General features: G+C 32.9%; 1 protein-coding gene across 1 annotated transcript in view; it reads left to right on the plus strand.

Annotated features, from left to right (window-relative positions):
- LOC147844367 (uncharacterized) overlaps positions 1 to 24,761 on the plus strand; it is a 768,760-nt gene that overhangs the window by 233,843 nt on the left and 510,156 nt on the right. The gene's annotated exons all lie outside the window — the stretch shown is intronic.

Below are 24,761 nucleotides of genomic sequence, written 5' to 3' on the forward strand. Positions count from 1 at the left end.
GTGGCTGTTTTTTTTCCCATTGACTTCCATATTAATGACATTTTATTGATTGTAAATCCATGACACCACATAGTCATGCGTTCTTGACTATTGGTGGTTTTCCATGTTGGGAAAAGGTACAATTAGCTATTCTTATGGTTGAGCAACAGAAAATCACCAACAATCATGAATGCATGATAATGTGGTTGTTATGGCTTTGCTGTCTAAAATGTTGGTTTTAATGGAAGTAAATGGGGCAAAAACAGTCACTAACATAATGAAAGGGGAGTAAATTTAAACAATACACAAGAATTAATAAAGTGACTCTTAAATCCCAAGATTGATGGCAGGTTTTACAAATAAATGAAACAAACTCAAGTAAAGAATGGGTAAAACAATTCATTTATTCAAAGATTTTGAAGTCAAAAAGATTGAAACCATCTACCCATCCATCCATCTGGTAAAGTCTATAAGGAATACAACTGCCGCTTCTTAAGCATACATTAATTTATCATTGACACTGTACCACAATAACTACATTTACTTTAGGAGATGGTTTAGGTTTGATCATCTCAAAAACATTGTAAGACTTAGAATCTTTGTTTCCAGTGAGTACTTCGATAAACTTGTTCCTGCTTTTATCAGCAGTAGGGTGGATTACTGTAATGGACTCCTCTCTGGCCCTCCCAAAAAGACAGTCAGACAGTTGCATCTCATCCAGGGCGCTGTTGCCAGGATCAGAGCACAAGACACCTTTCCTGAGGTCTTTACACTGGCTACCAGTTACAGTCAGTATAGATTTTAAAGTATTATTACTTGTCTACAAATCACTAAATTGCCTAGGACCTCAATACATTACAGATGTGCTCAATGAATACAAACCTAACAGATCCCTCAGATCTTTAGGATAAAATTACAAAATCCAAGAGTTCAGTCAAAGCATGGTGAATCCACTGTCAGCTACTGGGCCAAAACTGCTGGAATCAACTTCCAAAAATGATCAGATGTGCTTCAACATTAGGCACATTCAAATCAAAACTGAAAACACATTTATTTAGCTGTGCCTTTACTGAATGAGCACTGTGCTACAGTATGTCCGACAGACCACACTGTTATGTCTATCTTTTCTTTTTCATTATTTTATAATTTATATTTTAACACATTTTAATCAGTTTTTAATCTATTTTTAATCATTTTTAGCCTTTGTTTTTATTTTCTTATACTTGTCTCTTTTATTTCTGTTTATTCTGTTTATAAGCAGTTTAAATTAGCATTGTGTATGAAATGTGGTATATGAATAAACCTGCCTTGCCTTGCATATAGGTTTGGGATTGATGTAGGTCTAGGTGTTAATGAAGGTGTTCCAATTGTATCCTTTCTAGCAACAACCATCCAGTCATGTATTTTATAAAAACAAATAAATTTTGTCAAAGTTTTGAATAAAATAAAATGATTCTTGTCATTGATTGCCATTTTTTCTGTGCGGTCACAACCCATACCGAAACACATTATGCCAAAAAGCGACACGATGTGCATTTTCAAAACATATTTACACTAATTGAATTACAAATGATATTTAACCTGGAATAGCACAAGTACAGGGAAGATGAGCATTTACCGCTCCCAAAGGGAGCTCCTACCGCTCCTGGGGTTCACGGAATTCCATTCTCGCAGTGACATCACATTTGTATTGACCCTGTTTACAATATCCCTGGATATTGAACTTTAATGGGAAGGGGTTTTGGTAAGAAGCAATGAGTTCATCATAAGTCGCTAATGTTACAATTGCATAATGGATATTTTATTGGAACTGGAAGCAAAAAAAAAGTGACAAAACACAGTAAAAGTGTTTTGCTTACTGTAAAAAACCCTGCAACAGGACGTAACTGAAGTCAGTCTCAAGGGATGAGGAAACTCTTAAGAGGGGAAAAATGTGTAATTATCCTTTACTGTACATAGCACTTAGTAACAGAAGCATAATTTGTTGGTAAATGCATTTGAGATTGGTCCTTCCCACTCGTTTTAAGGTTACACTGTTGGTGAAAAAGGGGGAAACAGTAACAAATTATTGCCTTATTTTACAAAAAAAATAAATAAATAAAAATGTCTGTTATCGTTTACTTGCCATTTATTTGTTCCAAATCAAATCAAGTTTTTTTTTTTTTTATATTGATCACAAAAGGAGATATATTGAAGAATGTTGGAAACTGGTAGTACCAGTACTTGCTATTGCTACTGTGAAAGCTTCCAACTTACGCCACCGTGCAGCCTTTGGTGTATATAAGTGTTGGTAAAATTTTATCATTTGAGCCTTAAAAACAAGTATTATAATTGAAAACGTCCGACATAAAGAAACACTTTCAACTGTATTATTTTGATATATATCTTAAATGACGTGTGTTAAACAGAGCAAGGATTTTTTCACAGTGTTTTCTATTATATATTTATATTAGGAATTATTAGCCCCCTTGTTTATTTTACCCCAATTTAACGGAGAGAGATTTCACATTTAACGGAGAGAAGATTTTTTTTCAACACATTTCTAAACATAATAGTTTTAATAACTCATTTGTAATAACTGATTTATTTGATCTTTGCCATGATGATAGTAAATACTATTTTAATAGATATGTTCAAGACGATTCTAGACAGCTTAAAGTGACATTTAAAGGCTTAACTAGATTAATTAGGTTAACTAGGCAGGAAAGGGTAATCAGGCAAGTTGTTGCATAACGATAATTTGTTCTGTAGACAATCAAAAAATATAGCTTAAAGGTGATAATGTTTTGACAATAAAATGGTTTTAAAAAAATTTAAAACTGCTTTTATTCTAAACAAAATAAAACAAATAAGACTTTCTCTAAGAAACAAATATTATCAGACATGCTGTGAACATTTCCTTGCTCTGTTAAACATCATTTGGAAAATATTTAAAAGAGAAAAAAGTTCTATTATGTTTAGAAATGTGTTGAAAAAATCTTTTTATTAAACAGAAACTGGAAAAAAACAAAAAAAAGGGGGACACAAAATCTCACATTAACTTAGCTACAAAACCAATCCTTATTCCCCATGCAACCAGGAAAACTGCTATTCTGAATCAACATACTGTATCTTTTTCTTTTATTGTTCACAGACAGTTCTTTCCTGTATTTTATGAACTCATTGTGAAGCAGTAATGTTTCTGTTTCTGCTGGCCACTGGTGGAGCACTCCATTCTGGACAGAAGCAGCGTGTTTCAACAGTGGCAGCAGCAGCAGCAGCAGCAGCCTTCAGGAGTCTGACTGTCTATGCGGCTCCAGAGGAAAGAGGAGCAGTGTGGCAATGCACAGCAGCAGAGACGCCCCAGCCATCAACCACAGGAGCCAGTCTGGACCCAAGTGTGTATGTGTGTGTGTGAGGAAGAAGACAGAATAAGAGTCGGATTTGTTGGATGTGTATATTTTAGAGTGGGGAAATCTGTCTGTGCTTATGCCGTGTGTTCTGTTATCTTAAAGGTGACAGAAGACTAACAGGAAGACCAAAACGGCATCTTTCCTGAGGCGGCACGCCGTGTTTTCCTTTAAGCCTTCAGTGCAATTATGATTTTGGTTTAGTCATTGACAGCACATTAACGGTAATTATCTTGATGAAACCACTGACAGATTTATATTTCTGTGATTTGTTTTTACAGCAGCGCAGTTTGTGGAAGTACTTCAGGAGAGCAAATTAGCAATTTATAAATTGACAGTTGTAATATAGTGACTCTGTATACACAAACTTTTTTTTTTGGCTGTTCACCGTATTTTCTATATTGTGAAGTGATAAAGAAGATTTCCAAAAGATATTCTGTGAAAAAAAAACTTTGAATAAAATAAAATAATAAAATAAAACAAAATAAAATAAAATAAAATAAAATAATTGTCTTTCAGTTTGGTCCCTTTATTTATCTGGGGTCGCCACAGCGGAATGAACTGTCAACTAATCCAGCATATATAATACACAGCGGATGCCCTTCCAGCCGCTTCCTATCACTGGGAAACAACCATACACTCTCACATTTACACACATACACTACGGCTAATTTAATTTATTCAATTGACTTATAGTCAATGGACTATAGACCTATAGGCGACGATTTGGACTGTGGGGGAAACCAGAGCACCCAGAGGAATCCCACACAAATATGGCAAGAACATGCAAACTCATCCATTCATTTATTTTCTTTTCGGCTTAGTCCCTTTTATTAATCTGGGGTCGCCACAGCGGAATGAACCGCCAACTTATTCAGCATATGTTTTATGCAACTGATGCCCTTCCAGCTGCAACCCATCACTGGGAAACATCCATACACACTAATGTACACATGGATAACTTAGCCTACCCAATACCACATATCTTTGGACTTGTGGGGAAAACCAGAGCACCCAGACGAAACCCATGCAAACGCAGGGAGAACATGCAAACATAGAAATTCCAACTGACCCAGTCGGGACTCGAACCAGCAGTCTTCTTGCTGGGAGGCAACAGTGCTTACTTACCACTGAGCCACCGAGTCACTTATAAAATAAAATAATACTAAATTAAGTTATATTAAACAAAACAAGAATTTTGATCTTGTCTTCATCAAATGTTCAGATTTTTGTAATGGAAACATATAGCAGTGAATTGGTCATAAAATAAAATGGTCTTAAAATAAGATCAAACTTTGTATTCATTTATGTTATTTATGATCAATGTAGTATACATATTGTAACCATTTTGTTTTGCAAAACGGTATTTTGTACAATGAAATAGAACATTTTTGTAGGATATATATATATATATATATATATATATATATATATATATATATATATATATATATATATATATATATATATATATATATATATATATATGTAACAAGCTCAATTAATGTAACCTTTTTGAAGAAAATAGCATGTTTTACTATAGCTTTTATACCTAGGACATCGCCATCTTGGAAAATCGATGTGAACTACATCACAGGGTTGGTTTCATTCCCTCAGCTGAACAGATACAGTAGAAGTAATGGACTGAACACAGAAATTGGAAAGCTTAATTTAACCTGGAGCTGGTGCAAATACAAGCATCAGATGTGTGTCTAATATAAAAAAAAATATTTTGTTCTATTTTTTTCCCCTTTTAATTACCAATCATTTGATGCGCTTTGGTCCATACACTGTATATGCCTGTCATATTATCTTAATAGATATATATGCTTGATATATATATATATATATATATATATATATATATATATATATATATATATATATATATATATATATATATATATATATATATATATATATATATATATATATTTATATATTCAGTCCTTTACTCACGGCTGATTCACACGGGGCTTAAGTGTCAATGCTTGACAGATGACCTGTCTGAAGTTGGGGCTGACACAATCGTCATAGCTGGGTCAGCCAATAAAATTAGTCAACAATCGGCTACTGTCTGATGAGCTACTGTATTTGTAAACAGCAATCTGATTGGCGCTTAAAAAGTTGGGACAGTCCCAACTTCTGCAGCGAGCAATGCCACTTCAGCGGCACCAACGGATCCACAATGCAGTTGGTTATACTATTTGAGTTTGCATAGTATATTTTCATTAAAGTGGAAACCAGTATATATATATATATATATATATATATATATATATATATATATATATATATATATATATATATATATATATATATATATATATATATATATATATATATAAAAAAAATTGCATAAGCTCTACTGAGTGTTTATGTGTTTCACTTTAAGGCTTGGTTGAGTATATGTTAACAACACACACTGTAAAAAGTTATTACTTAACTTAAAAAAAAGGTAATTATACTTCTATAAGCAATCATTTATTCTCCCTTAATTTACAAAACATAAAAAATCGAATTGATCGAAACCTGTGAAACTTGATTTTGGTTCTGCAACACAAATCAGATTTCACAGTGTTTTAATATTTTCTTTTTCATACTGAGAGTCAATGGTTACCACATCTCTCTATTTTTTTTTTTTTTTTTTTTTTTTCAAATAGACACACATGTAAAGGCAGGATATTCAATTTTGGACTCAGTTCATAGTAACCACTATGTAATAACATGTTAATCATTTAAAACAATGCACTTATTATGTACATACATCAATTAACATCAAACTAACATTTAAACATACCTGAATGTAATTACATCATTGATTAACTTCTGTAGTTCCAACTATAATTACAATCCTCTCTGTATACCAACCCTTATATTCAATTCCTTTACATTTTCATACAATAGAAAAAGTAATTTAAACAGTGCTAATTCATACTTCATTTAACAATAATAATAAAAGGTTTCAGCTACTGTAAATCTATTAAATACTTGGTGGGCTAATCCAAACCTTTACGCCATTTCATCCCTTTAAACATCCCAATCAAAATATCCTTTTACATGTGTTAAATATGCCTCTCATGCAGCAAACTTCCAGCAAAAGCGTTTTAGTGTTGGAAATTCCACTGGTGGTCTCTGTATCAACGGTACTGAGTGGCGTGGGCAGGTTCGAGTCTTAACACAAGGTCGCTCTGTGTGTGTCCTGCCCAGGAGACTGAGGGGAGCCCACGTTTAACATGCATATCCATCCATCCATCCATTCATTTACACACATGCTCAGCACATCACATCATTTTCATGTTCCATGCTAAACTGAATCTGATGGAGAACAGAGAAGGAAAGGTGGAGAGGCTTGAGGTTTGGTGAAGGCCAGAGCACTATAGAGAGGTGAAGTTACACAAATGAAAGCATAACAATTAATTAAATGCTGAACAAATAAAATGAGTGAATATGTAAATAAGTGAATTGATGAATGGATGAAAGGGTACATACATGCAGTTGAAGTCAGAATTATTAGCCCCAAATTATTTTTCTTTTTTTAAATATTTCCCAAATGATGTTTAACAGAGGAAGGAAATTTTCACAGTATGTCTGATAGTATTTTTTCTTCTAGAGAAAGTCTTAGTTGTTTCATTTGAGCTTTAATTTTGTTTCAATTTTAATTTAAAAAAAATGCTTTTTAAGGTCAAAATTATTAGCCCCTTTAAGCTATTTTTTTCCGATAGTCTACAAAACAAACCATCATTATACAATAACTTGCCTAATTACCCCAATCCTACCCTATCATGCCTAGGTAATCTAACTAACCTAGTTGAGCCCTTAAATATCACTAAAGTGTCTTAAAAAATATCTAGTAAAATATTATTTACTGTCATCATGGCAAATATAAAAAAATCAGTTATTAGAAATGAGTTGAAATATGAAATTTGTTGAAAAAATCTTCTTACCGTTAAACAGAAATTGGGGGAAAAAATAAACAGCGGGGCTAATTATTCAGGGGGCTGATAATTCTGACTCTGTCTAATTAAAAACACATAGCAATAAACAAACAAACAAACAAACAAACAAACAAACAAACAAACAAACAAATAAATAAATGAATAAATGAATAAATAAATAAATAGTTAACACAGAATCTAATTTTACATGGTGTAAGATGTTCATGGATCAGTATTTTTGTTGATCCTGGAACAACACTCTAATTAACCAATCAAATTTGAAGGACATTTTTATTATTATGATTATTATAATTTTTTATTATGATTAATATGATTAATATTTAATTATCATTATTATTATTATTATTAATAATAATATTGATATTAATATTTAATATAAAACAAGTAAATAATAATAATAAGCAGAAAACCTCATTTAGAGGAGATATTTAATATTGCTATTATTATTATTATCATTATCATTATTATTATTATTATTATTATTATTATTATTATTTAATAATTAAAGAGTAAGTAAATAATAATAATAAGTGTCATTAATTATTGAATATTTTAGTTTGATTTCTATTTCATATACTATTAATACTAATGATAGAAAATTAGACAATTTAAATAAAAAATAATAACAATAACAAAATTTTATAAAGGCATATAAAACAAACAAAAAATAAATTAGACAAAACCTGCAGAAAGTCAGTGAAAGTACCTTAAATTAAGAAAAAAATCTTTACATTAGTTATTGCACTGAACAAACGACACTAATGAATTTCAAGGCTGAACGAATCTGACGAAGTACAGTGAAGGAAAGGCAAAGGAATCAAGGGGGCTGGAGAAAGCCAGAGTTCTAGACAGAGAAAGAGGGAGAGAGAGAGGGGGGGAGTATGCACACCTCTTTCCAAAAACAATATTTTGACTGAAAGGTTAGCCATCTGGATCTTCTGAATGCTGGATTACGGCTGGTGCCTCAGCTTATTTTTTCCCCTATTACCACTCTGGTTGCCACAGTCACAGTCACTAGCCTGCATGGAGACCCACTATGATGACAACTATCCTGCTGCTGCATCAACAGCCCTCCAATCTGCTGAGGGGAAACAATGGCTTATCTAAGCGTGCTTCAAAATAGACTACTTTGGATACAAGGACAAGTATTCAGGAATTGTTGTACTGCACTGGCTTTCATTTAGACGCAGAACCTTGTTGAGTTCAACACTGGTTTACTTGAAGGATGAGATGATCTGCTACTCAGCAGACTTGCTCGTTATTTGCATTTTTCTGAATGTTCCTGAAACAATAGGCTAGGCTTAATACTTGTAACTGTAAAAATGTTAAAATCTTTAAGCTTAATATAATAATAATAATAATAATAATAATAATAATAATATTAATTAAAGTACTATTTTAATTTAATAAAAATAATTGTAAAGAAAACACAGGCCCTATATGTGCCATTTACCTATATTTCAATTAATATGGAAAACAAGTGCATGTTTTTAACAAAACTAATATTTGAATTATTTTATTACAAATGCACGTGTGTGTAAAACAATATAATTTGCGCAAAAAAGAAAAGGTGTTTCTCTAAAGAAGTTAGAATCTTCTCTTAAGACTCCACCCCGTTAAGAGCGTCATCATTGGAGTTTAATTTTAACTAACGGGGTTCAAATGACAGACCTGCGACAGAGAAACTATGGTTTGGGAAACACTCATCACTACATCGTTCTTGCATCATGCTATGTTCTGCCGCGAGTTATGTCATTGTTTGGGAAATGCACCCCAGGTTCTCTTTGTTAATGAGAACTAGTTCTCAATTGACTTACCTGGTTAATTATAGGTTATTAACTGAAACAAAACAAATTTTCTTAAAATAAAATATTGACTCTGTTAAATTGACTTTGTATGTGTTGTGTAACTTTAATTAACTACAAAGATTAATAAAAGCTTTATAGAAATGGCCAATATTCGATCATGTTAGTTAATTCCTTATTTTGTGAACGTTAACTAATCAAACCTCATTGTTAAATGTTACCAAATTAATTTAAAAGAAATAAGTTAACAACAACAACAACAACAACAATAATAATGGGTTGCAGCTGGAAGGGCATCTGCTGCCTAAAACATTTGCTGGATAAATTGGCGGTTTATTCCGCTGTGGCAACCCCAGATTAATAAAGGGACTAAGCTGAAAAGAAGATGAATGAATGAATGAATGAATGAATAAATAATAATAATAATAATAATAATAATAATAATAATAATAATAATAATAATAGGATGACTTCTTATGCTGGTCAGTTCTCCCTCTGTCACTGACTGGTCGAGTAAAGACAGTAAAGATGAATGTTTTACCCAGATTCATTTAGTTTCCTATTTTCATAACCAAATCATTTTAAAGATTTTAAACTAACATACTCTTCTTATATTTGGAATAAAAGACCAGCCAGAATTCTGAGGGAAATACTGCTAAAACCAAAGCTTGAAAGCGGGTTCACCCTTCCTATTTTTTTACATTACTACTGGGCTGCAAACATACAATACACACTATTTTGGTTTCAGAGCCATTTTGGGCTCTGTGACTCGACTCCGGCTTGGGTCGGTATAGAGGAAGGGTCTTGTTCACCAGCCTCTGGCTGCTTTACTTTGCGGTTCCCTTATGGCCATCTCATGCTGTCCCTTTGGTAACTGCATTGTCTTGCACTTATTACGAATATGATACCACTGTCAGTGATATTTATATCGATAATATTTTTCTCTTCTTTGCACTCTTTTTTTTTTTTTTTTAGATACTTGCAACTTGACAACCTTGTTAAAAATTAATTTCCAGTTTTTCTGAACCTCTCACCAAAATCTCAACTTTTTGAAATTTTTGAAGTCACCTTAGATAAAAAGGTATACTGTTTATTTTAAACACTTTGATCTCCTCTTTCTCTTCTACCTCTCTTTCCTTTATTAAACAACAGTGGGACTCAGACCTTAATCTTACATTCAAGGATGATATGTGGGACCAGATTTTGTAATTCATACCTCTATTTGTGCAAGACATCCATATATTTTGGCTTTGTCCATCAATAACTTCTTTTTAGCTATCAATCATCAAGTGTTTCTCTTCTGTGACAAAGATGCACATTGAAAGTGCTCTTATGGCACTTTTTGCAATATTCTCCGAATATAGCAGAGTTATAGAGTTGTACTGCAAACGCCCTTACATTTTTGACACTGTTAGCAAGATGGTGTATTTTTTTTATTATGGAAACAACGATTTCCCCTGGGTTTTGACAATTTGATGTCAATTTGATGATTATGAGATGCAATGAGCTTCATCTTTTTGGAAAAAATCAGGTTTACAATAAACGACGGTACTAGGGGTTTTTTTTCTGAAAAATGGGATCTATTTAGAATTTTCTTTTCTGAGCATGTAAGTATCTCTTCAAACTGTCAATCTAAATCTTAGGGCCTTTAAATTGCAAAGCAAATGTAATTAAGTACATTGTAAAAAATACCTGAGGATTAATGGTTATAACATTAGGTTATCAAGGTACAAGTGTATTCCGTGCAGTTTAAATTTATTTTATTTTATTTTATTTATTTATTTATTTTTAATTGATTTTTTATTATTATTATTATTATTATTATTATTATTATTTCTTTTTTTCTCTCTTGGATAAATGTAATTTAATCTTGTTTAGAGGGTAGGGGGGATAATATTGTTTTAAATTTCTCTGTAAAATTCTCTGTGAAAGTTAAAAAAAATAAAATAAAAATAAATAAATAATAATAATAATAATACTAATAATTATTATTATTATTATTAATATTCATAATACTATAAAAGCTAGACATAAACAAATAGAAAACAAATCATTAATAAAATTACGAAAACAAACTAAAATTAAAAAATGAAAACTGAATGTAAATATTAAGTAAATTTATTCAAAATAGAAATAAAACCACAACATAATGTAATGATTAAAAATAAATACTCTGTTGTTAGTATTACATGTGTAATATCCTTATTTACCTTGCTTTACATTCACATGATTTTACATTCATACGTTAATGAACAAATAATAATAAAAAAAAAATCTAAAGGCGCTTTCAACATCTAACAATCAAAAGCACAAAAAACACTCTGCTTTCAAAGCACTTCATTTGAGAATGAAGCAGGTCTTCGCAGGCGTCTCAGTCGCACAGACCTCGAACCCGAACGCTCTGGCAGGTGTCCATGGCAACCTGCGAACTCACTCAAGCGCACTCATTCCCCGTCTCCTCCGAGTTTCTCCGAGCGAGCCTTGAGCACTGGAAAAGTGGCAGCTTTTATCTTCTAATTAGATGGAAGCAACTCACCTCAAGGTAAGAGCAAGTGGGGCAAGACCCTGCTCTTGGCCCTTTCATCCGAGTTCTCTCTGCACTGTATGTCTGAATCACAACCCCAATCATTCTAAAGACCAAATTGAATATAATCTCCGACAAATGAACTGTAGATGAGATTTGTGCTTTTTATCAAATGAAGAACGTCTCAATTACCATAACACACACACAAAAAGGACAATAAGTAAATGGCTTTTTTTGGAACGGGTATCAGAAGACCTTGAAGTGTGTTTTGGTAGAAACAAACACATCTCACCCAAGGCGAGCAACTCCTTCCATTGGGCGCCATATATAAAGATTAAGCCCCTGCATATGTACATCCCTCTGTTTCTCTCCAGCCAGCTCTTTCTTAGCGGCTCCGTCTCCACTCGCCGAAAAGCGTGTGACAAGAAGCACAGATGGAGTGTGAGGAGCGAGGTCTTCTCGGGTCCGTTTCATGGCGCATTTGGCTGCGCCTTGCAGCTGATGATTTAGGTGTCATAATAGATGTTCCCATAATAGCTCTTAATCCAACGGACACTTCCAGAGCAGCATCCTTCACAACGCTCTCTCTTTCCATCTAGAGTGAGTCAATCAGCGGCCTCGGGCGTCCTTTTTAAACTGACAACTACCCCAATCATACGGCCTTCTCAGTATCGCTGATTTAAAGGGCTTGTCAAACATATTAGCCGCTAAGTAAAGAGTAAAATTGGCAAACTGTTTGATAGCACGAATTCAGTTCGCTAAAGCTCCTGTGGGTAAATTGGGCTGGAATTTTTTTAGAGATCCTCAATTAATGAATTTTAGCGATTGTCACTTTAAACATCCGTAAAAATGGGTTTTAACCTAAGGGATGTTCCTATTGCCAAGTGTTGATGGCAGATTGTTTGGGGTTGGAAGCTGAGGAAAACCTATACAAATATATTCCATGAATCACTTGTTTTGTACATATTTAGCACTGGTAATCATTTCGATGAAACACTGGCTCCAGTGAATGTTGTTTTCGGTGTGGTTGGTGATATTAAGTTTATTTAGTAAAAAAATAAATAAAAAATACTCCAATCAAACTGATTTTTCAGTATCATTAATCAAAAAAACTTTCAAACATATTAGCTGCTAAGAAAACAGTAAAATTGGCAAAACTGTATGACACCTTGAAACCTGTTAGCTAAAGCTCCGGTGGATAAATTTGAATAAAGGATTTCTTCATTTAATGCTCATGCTTTACATTTTAGCGATTGTCACTTAAAATATCCTTAAAAATGGGTTTTAACCTCAGGAATGTTTCCATTGCCAATTTGTTGATGGCATGATTGTTTGCTGTTGGAAGCTGAGAGAAACCTCTGGCTTCACTGAAAAATATTTTTTCATAATGTTAATTTAACACAAACTGACTAACTAGTAACAAATACTCCAATTATATGTCATGACATCTCAGTTTGACTTGTTAAACATATAAGCTAAAAAGTAAACAGTAAATTTGTCAAAATTTTGATTACATGCATCCCACTCGCGAAAGCACCTTTGAGTAATTTGGTCTGGGTTTTTGTGAATTAAAAAAGGGCTTTTAACCTGAAGTATGTTGCTATTGCCAAGTGTTGATGGCATATGCTTTGGGGTTCGAAACTGAGATAAACCCATACAAAGGTTTTGTTTGGATCACTTGTTTTGTTCATATTTAGCACGGGTAATCTTTTAGAAGAAACACTGGCTCTGGAGAATGTTGATTTTGGAGTGATTGGTGATGGTAAGTTTATTTAGCAAAAACCTAACTTGCTAGCAATTAATCCAATTAAATGGCTTTCTCAGTATCATTAAATAAAGAACTTTCAAGTATATTAGCTGCTAAGTAAACAGTATCCTTGGCAAAACTGTATGACAAATTGAAACCTGTTAGCTAAAATCTCCAGTGAACAAATTTGTATTTGAATGAAAGATTTCCTCAGTTAATACTTATGCTTTAAATTTAGGCGATTTTCAGTTAGAATAGTCAGATAAATGGGTTTTAACTTGAGGGATGCTTCTGTTGCCAAATGTTGATTGGCATTGCATTGATTGCTGTTGAAAGCTGAGGAAAACCTAAACAAAGATGTTGCACGAATCTCCTATTTTTACAAATTTAGCATTGGTAATCGATTAGACAGAATGCTGGCTCCATTGAAAATCATTTTTAGTCGGATTGGTGGTGTTTATTTAGTCCAAACTGACTAACTAGTAACAACTACTCCAATTATATGTCATGTTATTTCAGTTTGACTTGTCAAACATATTAGCTACTAAATAAAAAGTAAATTTATCAAAATTTTGATAACATGAATCCCACTTGCCAAAGCTCCTTTTGGAAATTTAGTCTGAATTTTTTGTGAAGATTCCCTGAATTAAATGTACATTCTTTTATTTTTACTCATTGTTACCTAAAACATCAGAAAAAAATGGTTTGAAACCTGAGGGATGTTTTTATTGCCAAGTTCTGATGGCAAACCATTTGCTGTTGGAAGCTGAGGAAATTTAGCATTGGTAATCTATTAGATGGAACGCTGGTTCCATTGAAAATAATTTTTGGTCTGATTGGTGATGGTATTTGGCAGAAACCGACTTCATGTATATCATAAAGTCTAAGTTTGACTTGTCAAACATATTAGCTGCTGAGTTAAGAGTCAAATTATTTGATAACATAACTCCAACTCACTAAAGCTTCTTTAGGGAATTTGGCCTCGGTTTTCATGTAGATTTTCTCCATTAAATGTTTGTGCTTTAATTTTTAGCCATTGTCACCTAAAATGTCTTTAACCCGAGGGTTGTTTCTATTGGCAAGTCTTGATGGCAGATAGTTTGTTCTTGGAAGCTTAGGAAAACCTATACAAATATGACATACAGATCGCTTATTTTTAAAAGTTTAGCACTGGTAACCTTTTAGATGAATCACTGGCTCTGCTGAATATCATGTTTGGTTTAATCAGTGATGTTGCGTTTATTTAGCAGAAACCGACAACTACTATTAACAACTACTCCAATTACCAATTATGACATCTCAGTTTTACTTGTTAATCATATTAACCATTAAGTAAAGCGTAAAACTGTCAATATTTGCTAACACGAATACTCGTTAGACCTCCTTTGGGGAATTTGGACTGACTTTTTGTAAATACTTCCTCAGTTATTTTTCATGATTTAAGGTTTAGCAATTGTCACATTAAAACATTCCTAAAATGAGTTGTAACCTGAGGGTTGCCTCTGTTGCCAAATCTCGATGATGGAATATTTGGGGTTGGATGCTGAGGAAAGTGTGTACAAATATGAGATCAGTTTTCGGCACATGTTTAGCACTGTTAATTATTTTGATGAAACACTGACTCCAGTGTAATTTCTGGTGTGATAGGTGATGGTAAGTTTATTTAGCACAGGTGTCAAACTCAGTTCCTGGAAGGGTTACAGAACTGCAGAGATTAGTTCCAATCCTGCCTCAACACACTCACTTGACTCACTCTATGTCCTTCAGCTTAATCCTTGATTTATCAGGGGTCACCACAGCAGAATAAACCACCAAATATTCTAGCATATCCTTTTAGTTTTTTCAGTTTAAACCCAAAACTGAGAGTACATTAACACACATACCTGTAGGTTTCAAACAAACCTGAATGACTCAATTGGTTTGATCAGATGTGTTTAATCAGGGTTAAAGGTAAACTGTGCAGAACTGCAGCCCTTCAGGAGCACCTCTAATTTAGCAGAAATAAACTAGTGACAGCTACTCCAATTACACAACCTTCTCAGTATCACCTCTCAGTTTGACTTGTCAAACATTTTAGCCACTAAGTAAAGAGTAAAATTGTCAAACTGTTTTTCACATGATCTCACTCACTAAAGCTCCTTTAGGGAAATTGGATTGGTTTTGTTGTGAAGATTTCATCAATGAATGTTCATGCTTTCACCCGATATGTTTCTACTTTTCTCTAATAAGTCTTGATGGTAGAATGTTTGGGGTTGGAAGCTGAAGAAAACATGTAAAGATATCTTAAATGTACCAATTTAGCATTGCTAATCATAAAGACAAAACACTGGCTCCAGTGAATGTGATTATGGTGTGATTGGTGATGGGAAAGAAGCATGGTTAGCAGAAACTGTCAACTGTAATCCAATCAAACGTCATTCTCAGCATCAATGATTTAAAGGAATTGTCAAACATATTATCCGCTAAGTAAAGAGTAAAATTGTCTAGCAGAATGATAACATGAATCCCACTCGCTTAAGAAATTATGCTGGATTGTTGTGAAGATTTCCTCAATTAATGTTCACGCTTAAAAATTAAAGTGATTGTCACTGAAACTTCCCTAAGGGTTGTAACTTGAGGGATATTTCTATTGCTTTGTCTTTGTCCTTGAATATGTCTTGATGACAAATTATTAGTGGTTGGAAGCTGTGGAAAACCTATATAAAACAACCTGCCCAGGTTCAATAGTAATATGTGCCTCAGGCTACCTTTTTGCAAAACGTGTGCAAAAAAATAAAAATAAAAATAAAATAAATAAATAAACAAATAAATGTTACATAAACATTACATTCCAGATTTCATATAACAAATACTCTAGTACAGAGATGCCCAAACTGGGGCAAAGTTGGCCCATGGTAACCTTTGATTTAACTCGCCAAGAGAGGGAGAATAATGGTTTAGAGATTGTTATCTGAAATGTAATTTTTTATTTGTTTGTTTTAATGTTAAGCTACAAAAAATCTAACTGAAATTAAATGTTATAGTTAAAATATATTTATTAAAAGATAATTAAAAGATTAAAATTTATTCAGATTTTGTTGAAAATACATGCTGTCACCCGACAGATTAATTTAAGGCAGAGTCAGATTCTGCTTGACAAGTGTATTCAGCTTTGAACTCCTCTGTTTAAATGTGATTGTTTTTGTTTTAATTAAAACAAGTTACGATTCACAGTAATGTTTTCTATTTATTTTGAAATATTAGGAAATAAATTAGGATATAACCTATGGCAACTTTAATGCATAATAGTTTAGTAAATATTTGGTCCATCTTTGGCCCACAGCTATCAATGATATTTGGTTTTTGGCCCTTCATACAAAAAAAAAAAAAAGTTTGGGCACCCCTGCTCCAGAGGCTGTTGTCAACATTTTTGTTAATCTGAAATACATTACATAGAGTACATTTTTATATACACATAATTGACATGCTCTTCTTGTACATGTCCAATGATAATGCAGAGCATGTCATACAGATCTCCTCCGATCAACTGAACCCTTCCCTAAACCTAACCAATAGTGTTTTCAAAAGCTAACATAAGAGAACGTGCCCTGTTACAATTTTACCTTGGAACCTAAAATTTTACCATGGTTTTATGAAACCATGCTTCAAACCTGAGCACAACTCTTTGTACAAATGTAACCCCTGTTATCACATAATGAAACAATTATATGCTCCAGTGAATGTGATGTTGGAGTTATTGGTGATGGTAAATCATTCGGATAAGTAATTTGCCAATTTGACAGCCTGGCAGGTAAACCTGGCATTATATATAAAAAAAAAAAAAAAAAAAAAAGTTTGAGTTTAGCATCAAATATGATACCATTTACACTAATATGAGGGTTAGCGTTGCATATTGTTAACCATAATATCAATAAGGTCCAATAAAGAACATAAACATACACAAAAATATGAATGACTGTGGTCCTCCATTTCTGATGATAATTCAGAAAAAAAAAAAAAAAAAAAAACAATATTTAGGGGTGTTCAGTGCATTTGCGTGGTCATGAATAAAAATTACACGATTTGGAGCAACAACTTTAAAATTCAGTAAGAGTCGCCAGTAGATTTACTGCATGTTTTCCTATATGCTTACTGATCTTCAAAGATCTAAATGGGTTTAAAGAGACCAAAAACAAAGCTATGGTTTCAAATGGTGTTAAATTATGAAGACTTTTTCCAAGGTCACAAATCACAGAAACTCTGCTTTATGCTGGTAAAATAAGCAAAAGTTGAGTTGTTTGGTGTGATATTACAGCCTTTGACAGGTACAGCATAATTACAAGGGCAAACCATGACATATTTTCAGGGAAAGCAGGTCGGTGATGTCCCAATTAGGGTGAAATGACCAGCAAAGTGACAGCTCGGAAATGTGTCTTATCCTTGGCATACGTCCTCAGAGTGGGCTTCGTTATGTTGCCTATACAAGACAAAATTGAATGGCAATGTCATAAGGCACTCCAAAAAGTCTCCGGCTTGTTAGAATGCAGATAATAATGTTGTTACATGCCTTGGTTGCTAAGGGTCATTTTCTGATGCAACTCCAAGACTTCTGCGAATCTAAATATAATGGGACCAGCAGTGGTCCAAATTATGGTACCATTTAAGGTCACATTCTTAGCATCCAACTTGGCACCCTGCTTAAATTGAATACATGTCAGACGATAATGTTAAAGAGGAGGCCAACGCGAGGACACTATCCTCAGGAGGTCCTTCAGGAGACGGCTTAGTAATCAGCAGATTTAAGCATCGGACATCAGCTCTCTGTCAGGTCATTATTTATATGGCAAAAAAGGTTATTATTATTTTTAAGCTGTTCCAACATTATTATATCCTCCGCATTATCCCTCTTCACCAAAATAACTAAAATTAATAAAGCTGTTCAACAAAATAATATGCCACATACATAGGGCATATATCTCTGTTTAGAATTTCGAATCATTCATTCATTCATTCATTCATTCATTCATTCATTCATTCATTTTTTTGGCTTAGACCCTTTATTAATCTGGGGCCGCCACAGTGGAATGAACTGCCAAGTTATCCAGCATATGTTTTACAAAGCATGTCTTTGGGCTTGTGGGGGAAACCGAAGCAACCAGAGGAAACCCGAGCAAACGGGGGAGAACATGCATCGCCCGACTATCAAATGAACAAATTAAAAATCATGATAACACAACAAACATACAGTTGAAGTCAGAATTATTAGCCTTTATTTATTATTTTTTTATGTTTCCCAAATTATGTTTAACAGACAAAAAAAATTTCACAGTATGTCTGATAATATATATATATATAAATATATATATATATATATATATATATATATATATATATATATATATATATATATATATATATATATATATAAATATATTATTATTGTATTATTATTTTTTTCTGGAGAAAGTCTTATTTGTTTTATTTCAGCTAGAATAAAAGCAGTTTTTTATTTTTTAAAGCCAGTTTAAGGTCAAAATCATGAGCCACTTTAAACAATTTTTTTCGATAGTCTACAGAACAAACCATTGTTACACAGTGACTTGCCTTATTACCCTAACCTGCCCTGTAAACCTAATTAACCTAGTAAAGCCTTTAAATGCCACTTTAAGCTGTATAGAAGTGTCTTGATAAATATTTTTATTAAAATAATATTTACTGTCATCATGGCAAAGATAAAATAAATCCGTTATTAAAAATGAGGAACTTTTATGTTTAGAAATTTCCCTGCTCTGTTAAACAATTTGAGAAATATATATATATATATATATATATATATATATATATATATATATATATATATATATATATATATATATATATATATATATATATATATATATATATATATATATATACATACATATATATATATATATATATATATATATATATATATATATATATATATATATATATATATATATATATATATATATATATATGTATATATATATAGATATATATATATATAAAAAAAAAAAAAATATATATATATATAATGATATGGACAAAAACCATAATGAATTTTTAAGCATTAACTTATTTTTTCGTACATTAGATCATACTTTTTAATCATTATATATGGAAGTCTTAAGTCTCTTTCACACCAACACACATACACAGACACACATTTAAACATATGCAGTGTGACTGACATGTATATAATACATTTTAAGCAACAAAATATCAACATTTTAACTTTAGAAAAGTGTATATTTAAAAAAATCTGAAAATATAATAACAATAGTACATATTATTTGAAGCATCTCTTAAACACAAGATTTTTTTTAGCATTGCCATGCAAAGCAAAACACTTTTGTTTTTTGGCCATGTCATTGACAAGTTAGTAAAGAAAATCCCCCAATGGAATAATGACAAGATACTTTTCTCTTCTTCTATTCAGACTGGAAAGCTAAAACACAAAACTGAGTTAAACTCTGATCACAATACTTGCTTTAAACGCGAGGTGTTTGCTGGCTGATAGTCATCACTCCTTCTCAACCCTTCAAATGTGTTTAAGTAGCATAACAATGCTTTCGGGAAACAAGCCACAGAGACAAAAGCGACTTATGCTCTGGAAGGCACCACGCCATGTCTTATTTTCCCTGGTACGATCCTTGAGATGCTTCTTGGAACATTGTGTGTCTTTAATTAGATGTTCATTAGAAGGTGTCTTGTATTTCCTCAATTAGTCCCTGTCATGGCAGCAACGGCACTGCAGTAATCTCCGTGATTAAACTCTACTCCTGTTTGTCTGGGCGCGACATGCCAGCTTTCTCCGACGGGCGCTGTCCTGGAGCCCTGTCACAAAGTGTAATGATTCTTTCGCATGCCCCTCCAAGGCGTCCCAACATCCTGCCAGCCTAACAGCACAGAGCGCTCATTTTAAATGTCTTCCCCATTCAACCCTTTGCCATTTTCAATTATACCTTTCCACCCTTCCATTTGTGTAATTTTCTAATCTCACCAAAGCTGACGCTGCTTTCACGGTGCCGCAGAGTGACAAATGAAGCCGTCGGGATGAAAGGCTCAGAGGTGTAAGGCATGTCAAAGGTCAGCGCTTCTTTAACTTTCACAAACTGATGAATTATAATGATGATGATAATGTGTATGTTATTATAACTGTGTATGTTCAAATTATAGTGTTTTTTTCTTCACAAAATAGCATAGCGTTCCCTCAAGTTGCCACGGCAACTGAAGAAAACACACGACATGTTTTCTATAGTTTAAAATATGATTAATAAATAATGACAACGGAGTCAAAAATTATAGTAAGCTGTCACAGCTAGTTAAATTTGAAGACGTATTCATTAAAAAGATGTTTAATCACCTTAAGTATAAAGTACTTTCTAAGATGTCACTTATTTAAAAACATGATGCATGTTACACTAACACTAACCGGCCACTTTATTAGGTTTACCCTACTAGTACCGAGTTAGACCCACTTTTACATTCAGAACTGCCTTAATCTTTCGTGGCATAGATTTAACAAGGTGCTGGAAATATTCCTCAGAGATTTTGGTCCATATTGACCTGATGGCATCATGCTGCAGATCTGTAGGCTGCACATCCATGTTGCAAATCTCCCGTTCCACCACATCCCAAATGTGCTCTATTGTATTGAGATCGGGTGACTGTGGAGGACATTTGAGTGCAGTGAACTCATTGTCATGTTTTATAAAACAGTCTGAGAGGATTTTTGTGCTGTATGACATGGTGCATTATCCTGCTGGAATTAGCCATCGGAAGATGGAAACACTGTGGTGATAAAGGGATGGACATGGTCAGCAACAATACTAACGTAGGCTCTGGCATTGACACGATGATCAATTGGAACTAATGGGCCCAAAGTGTGCCAAGAAAATATGCCGCACACTATTAAACCACCACCACCAGCCTGAACTGTTAATACAAGGCAGGATGGATCCATGCTTTCATGTTGTTGATGCCAAATTTTGACATCTGAATGTTGCAGCAGAAATCAAAACTCATTTCCAATCTTCTATTGTCCAATGTTGGTGAGCCTGTGCGAATTGTAGCCTCAGTTTCCTGTTAGCTGACAGGAGTGGCACCCAGTTTTGTCTTCTGCTGCTGTAGCACATACGCCTCAAGGTTGGATGTGTTGTGCATTCAGAGATGCTCTTCTGCATACCTCGGTTGTAACGAGTGGTCATTTGGGTTACTGTTGCCTTTCAATCATCTAGAACTAGTCTGGCCATTCTCCTATGACCTCTGGCATCAACAAGGCATTTGCACCCACAGAATTGCTGCTCACTGGATATTTTCTCTTTTTCAGACCATTCTCTGTAATCCCTATATATGGTTGTGTGTGAAAATCCCAGTAAATCAGCATTTTCTGAAATATTCAAATACCACCCTGTCTGGCTCCAACCATGCCACGTTCAAAGTCACTTTAATCATTTTTTTCTCTACTCTGATGCTCGGTTTGAACTGCAACAGATCGTTTTGACCATGTTTATATGCCATGCTTAAGTGCATTGAGTTGCTACCATGTGACTGACTGATTATAAATTTGCATTAATGAAAAGTCGGACAGGTGTACCTAATTAGGTGGCCAGTGAGTGTATAATATAACAATATAAATAAGGAAATATTAAAACGCTACAAAAGACTTCATCTCCATTCTGCTGGCAGTAAGTCCACTTGCGCAGCTGAAAGAGCGGCTCTTGTGGAAGCACAGCGGTGGTGAAAGAGGTCATGGCAGACAGATATGGGGTGCAATTACTGCCTCTGAGAGCCATAAGCATTAAGGTCTATTAGGTTAAAGTGTTCACCACTTCGCTACCAAAAAGAGCACAAATAGCAAAAAACACGCGTTTCGAGAGCTGGCTGCTGTTCTGAGAATATGATGGACAATGACCTGAAAGGCTGGGTGAATAGGTTCGAGTGAAGTTCACGACACACTTTTAGCAACAAAGAGTGATAGATTTGTAGACTCTCTCTCCCTGAAAGGCAAAAAAAAAAAAAAAAAAAGACTCTCTCTCTTTGAAAAAAAAAAAAAAATGACCCATTCATATTGTGTAGTACAGATGTGGATCTAAAAAAAAAGGTTGCCTCTGTCACTGCTAATGCTAATGCTAAACAATAAAAAATGTGATGCGATGAAATGAAACAATTTGTCAGTTCTGTCACACCAAATGCAAAAAAAAAAAAAAAAAAAAAAAGATTTCCTTCAGCAAAATTATGCCTGCACACTATTTGTCCCAATCCAATACTCAGTATTATATTGACCTGAAATTATTTTTTCCAGATTGATCAAACTGCGTATTTAACATGAGCTGAAACAACCCAATTATTTTGATAACTTTGGAACAACTTAATTGTTTAACGTTCAATCTACTTAAATTTGCAAAAACAATTAACATAATTGATTTGCATTTGGACAAAATATAGGAATGTGTGGCACCCAGTATTTTTAGTGTTTAAACAATTCTGTGTGTCACACAATTCATTCATGTTTTCTTTACACTAATCAGTTAGCGTAACAAAATTAAGTAGACTGAATGTAAAACAATTAAGTTGTCCCAAAGAAATCACAATAATTGTGTTGTTTCAGCTCATTTTAAATAAGTAGTTTGAACAAGCAATACATTTTTTGTGTATCACTGAGAAGAAGAGTCGCTTACATGTCAGTGCATAAACCACAAGACACACAAACTGAAGGACATGTTACTACAGGGAGATAAATCTAGAAATAAAACCACAAACTGATCATCATCTTTGGCTTGACTTAAATAAATTCAATAAATAAAATGCTAAAATGCTACTCTTACCATCATTTTCTGCATTTCCAGAACTTTTTTTTGTAGTCAATGTGATTTTTTTAAAGCATGCTCACCATTCGTTTTTTTTTTTTTTTTCTGAAATACTTTTCTTTGGTGTCTACACTGGTTTTTAAAACAGTATTCTGTTTTGGCATGACCAATGTTCTAAAGCTCATTATTCCTTACCTATTATGAGGCTGTATATTTCCACATTTAGACATCATTATTTAAGACTGTGTAATTATAAGTAATAACAAATACACCTGCACAAATGGCCGTATAGTGCAAGATCAGATGTTATTTTTGTATTATTAATAAAACTTTTAATGTGGTTGTGTCAGTTTTTATTGTTACTTTTTTAATTCTGGTCAATTTTAGTTTGTTTTTTATCTTTATTTAATTTTGTATCTCAACCTAAACCAATTTTGTTTTACTTATAGGTGCCACAATAATTATTATTATTATTTTTTGTCTGATAACATTTATATTTAAATAATTTTTATATTAAAACAGGCTGTTTAATTTACAAGATGCAATACAAGTTTTATTTCATAGTGCTGGGTTATGGCTGGAAGAGCATCTGCTGAGTAAAACATATGCTGGTTTTGTTGGTGGTTCATTCCGCTGTGGTGACCCCTGATAAATAAAGGGACTAAGCTGAAGGAAAATTAATAAATGAATAATTAAACAAATGAATACAAGTTTTAGAAAATAGCTTGTAAATAATAATAATAGTCATTATATGTATATCAGAAATGTATCTTTAAGATTAATATTATATATTATTATCTTTTTAAATAGGAAGTTATACAATATTTATTTGTACATACATTAGATTATTCTGTAATGAAGCCAAACCTGGAGCTTATCTAAAAAAAAAATAAGTAATAACGATGCAAAAACTATTACACCCAAATTTATGTTATAGAAAAATATACACATTTATAAAAGGGGAAAATACAAGAGAACCAAACAAATATAAATATTTTAGTTGAAAATTGTAGGTTGTATTTTTTATTTTTTTATTTTTGCAATATCCTACTTGAATTAATTGTATTTTATTTCAATTTTTAATTATGTTTGGTAACTAAAATATTGGTTGAATATATTTATCTGTTCTGTTAAAATTCACCAAAAACATTGCCTAAATTCACTGAGAATTGGATACAAATATTAATTTTCAAAATGGGTTGTCCTCAATTGTGCTAAGCAATATATATATATATATATATATATATATATATATATATATATATATATATATATATATATATATATATATATATATATATATATATATTAAAAGTCCAACAAACATAATAATAATTGGGTAAATATTGGGTACTAATTGGCAGATGATTTTTTTTAAAAAATCATAGTTATATCATATATGTTCAGTTCATGCAGTGTAGGGAATTTTCTGTGATAATGCAAATTGATTGATTCATAATCCAATAACCTATTTGATTCTGACCCAATTCTGACCCCAAATAACTAAATAGTTTCCAAAAAAAATTTACTTGCCTGTAATATT

This window comes from Danio rerio, chromosome 5, assembly GCF_052040795.2.
Source record: "Danio rerio strain M-AB ecotype USA chromosome 5, GRCz13ab, whole genome shotgun sequence".
In the NCBI taxonomy this organism is placed as follows: Eukaryota; Metazoa; Chordata; class Actinopteri; order Cypriniformes; family Danionidae; genus Danio; species Danio rerio.